Source organism: Alligator sinensis, unplaced genomic scaffold (assembly GCF_000455745.1).
Source record: "Alligator sinensis unplaced genomic scaffold, ASM45574v1 scaffold989_1, whole genome shotgun sequence".
NCBI classification, from domain to species: Eukaryota; Metazoa; Chordata; order Crocodylia; family Alligatoridae; genus Alligator; species Alligator sinensis.
This window is the reverse complement of record NW_005842266.1, coordinates 800,760-804,336: the sequence shown is the minus strand read 5'-3', so window position 1 is coordinate 804,336 and position 3,577 is coordinate 800,760.

Sequence of the window (3,577 nt, the reverse complement as noted above, 5' to 3'; positions counted from 1 at the left end):
ATAACAGGGACAGAGAGGTGTCTTATTTCTTATTCCTGCTTTCCTTGCTCTAATCCTCACAGTCCTATTCTAGGGGGGAATGTAACAAGGATGCTTCATACAAAACTCACTGGTCTGACGTGGGCAATGCCGGAGGGCGAAGTGGATGGTCATTAGGGTTCTTTAGGTCTTTAAAATCTACTAAACTCGTGAGTGTGGGCAACAAGAAGAGTTAAGAAGACTGTGTGGAAAGTAGCATTGCAGCCTAACTATTTTCACATCTTGCCTACTTGTGATGTCCCTCACCTACTCCACAAGTTTGCACTACAAGAACTGCCTGCTGCTGATCACAATGGAGGTGAATAAAATCTATGAAAATTGAAAGGAACAGCAAGCTGCACTCAGGTGTTACTTTTACTATGGTCTATGAAACAGTGATAAAGATGGCTTGCCTTTGACCATGCCTGATGTAACCTGCACTGGATACCAACCTGTTCAGATGCATTCACTGCTGATGCCTGATACTAACAACAGTTTATGTTTGTAATGGAGGCAAAGCTTAAATGAAGGAGAACCGAGGAAAAGAAGATGCTGCAGAGTTCACTGCCACAGGCTGGAATTGAGGCAAAGAATAAGTTTATTTGGTAAAAGGCTGTTTAGAAATGTATGTAATAATTATTACCAGTAGGTTTGGAAAGGGATACAAAGCCTTATACTTAAAAACTTGCACTAATCTCTGGCTAAGGAGAAATTCCTGCATCTACCTCTAAAACGTCTTCACTGGTCCCTGTCACAGGAAAGGTTCAAGATGAGATGGATCTCTGGATGTGGTCGAGTCTGACCACTCCTGTGTTCCTACAGGAATAAACATGCAGTTCCCAGAAGAATAAGCATAAAGGCAGCACTGCTGGATTCCCTGTTTGCTTCTTGGAGAATTTGTGACTAAAGAAACTTGCAATGACTTTTCCAACAGTTGAATGCTTTTGCTAACCCCTCATCTTGCAAAACAACTGGAGATTCAAGAATCACCTTGAGATCTGGTGTGCCAACCCTGAAGCCCCAAAAACTGGCACAAGAAGCAAGGGAGAGTTTCCACTTTTATTAAGAAAATCATAGGAGTTTGGGTCACAACCCAATGGGCCAAAGGGAGGGAACAGGTAAAAGGTAAAGAAACATCAGCACTGTGGTAACATATACTCAGCACTTTAATTCCACCCCCTACACCTCCAGAGGGGTCCTCAGACAAGCTGTTGGTCCCTAGAAAGCTCAAACAGCACTCTGCAGGTGCCCCCAAGTCTGAGTCCAGCTCCTTCAGTCCACAGTCCTGGCTGACCAACTTGATTATGACAGACTTGATTATGAGCACGCACAAGAACTGGAACAGTGGAATAAACTGGTGCTATTTTACACAACTGCTGCAATTCTGTAATATGCTAATCTCTATGGTTTAAGGGAACAAAACAAGAAAAAATGGTGCAGCTCTCCATAAAATCTGGGTTTACATCATCACTTGGAAAGGTATAGGTGTGCTCCTTCTCATTCATTTTTTTCCCACCATCCCAAACTCATGCACTGGGATAGTTGTCAGTTTGTCTTTGATAGCTAAACATATAGCGTGGAAGTGATTCCACTCAGTCGAGCCAGGCGAGAGTCAGGGTTGAAATGTTCTTGGGTATCACTGGTGACAAGCCTTCTTATAAAGATCACCTGCGGACTAAAAAATTACAGAGGACCAAACTGTGATTAGTCAAAACACTGCTGTGCAGAACAATTGAGATAAGTGAAGATCAGACACACACACACACACACACACACACACACTTGTTTATACAAGTACTAAATGACTGCGCAGTAATCACTGCACAGTCAGCATCTCATGTAGATGCAACCTGGCTGAGCCAATCACAGAAGCTTTATCTTTTGCTAGCAGCAAGCTCAAGACTAGTGAGGCAGCTAAGGGTAATGCCGTAAAAACCTGATGCTCATACCTGTATGCCAGTTCTCAGGATTGCTGAGAAGGCCATATGCCATGCACATAGTCCTCCTGCAGCAAGCTTCCCAGTGAAAATCAGCACCAGGGATGTATGCTGTGTTTCCTGTCTTTGTTTATCCTTTCTGTCCCTTTAGTGGGTGTTTATCCTATTTTATTTTCAAGGAAACAGAATTTAATTTTATCAATAACAGCAACAAATGTGCCAGACCATCTCCGCTGTCAGATTTTTCTCTTGAAAAGAGCAATAAATACCATGTGAACAACTGTCAAGCAGAAGAGGGAGCTTACCACCCCATAAAAGCTATCTGGCTGCAGGGAAAAGGCAAGGTTGGTAATATTCAAGCCTTACTAAAGGCATTATATTTCAAAGGCTTTAACTGTTTATTTTTCTTCTCTTTTCTTCTTCATTTTAAATGTTTAAAAAGTTTACAGTGGGGGTTGCAACAATGGGAGTTACTAGTGGTAGCTCAACATGAGACTCCAGACCACGCTGTGAAGGTTGTCACAGTGAACATGGGTTTGAGAGACATCTTATCCTCTGCTGGGCCTGAGGCTCTTGCCACACCCTTCATTTCAACACAGTATTCCCCAGATCTTAGCTCCCAAGCTGAGGGAAGTAGAGTGACTGTACCAGATACTTCTGGAGGAACCAAGATGGTGGTAGTAGCTGAGATCCTGGTGGGTGCTGGCCTTTCTCTTATACGCAATCCATTGGAGTCAGCTAGCGGTGCTGCTGGCTAGCAGGGGAAGGGAACTCTCCATGGTCTGTATGGTGCCAGCTCTGAAGGCACAATCCTTGCTTTTTTTGTCTGAGGATGGAGTATCAATGCACCACCTGACACAAAACTGGAGCTGATGGCCCAATTTAGCCCCTAAAGAGCAGTGACTGAGAAACTAGCTAGTGAGTTAGACAGCACAGAGTGCTCAGAGATGACTCATGGTGAAGTAGCCCTCCCCACAAAATTCAAACCCCTTTGAACTCCAGAATAAATCATGACCCAGATCTGAACAAAGCAATATTCTGGAGATGGCCAGTGTCCCATTCTTTTTCCATGTGGAATAGCTCTTAATGACACTGCTGCTCACAGGAGTGGAGCAAATGCTGATGAGCTGCCGATTTAAATGTACAAGTGCTATCATTTTTAATTCGCAGAACTGCATGAGATGCTGCCGATGAATGTTCATGCTCTAAAAGTACAAGAAAATGTGGTTACAACTAGTTTGAAAAAGTGCTTCACCAAAGCAGATGGAATTCTGGTTCCATCAGGTAGGAAATGAATGAGTTTTTTTCTGCACAATTCTACCAATCTCTTAGCTTTGAATAAGGAACAAAGAATTAACTTACATCACAATCATGCCCCATGGAAACAAACCAAGAGTAACTTACTCTAGTGCAACAGAGGCAGTCTGAGCAGAATAAAAGAAATAAAAACCATGTTACAGGACTTCGGAGACTACTGGCAAGAACAGGTAGCAATTTTCTTTCTGTATTATTATATCCGTCTGGCTAGATTACTACCTACTGTCTAATTAAACTGACACTCTCTGATATATATGAAGTAAATTTCAAATCCAGCCCACTCAGAATGTAACAGCGGTCTACAC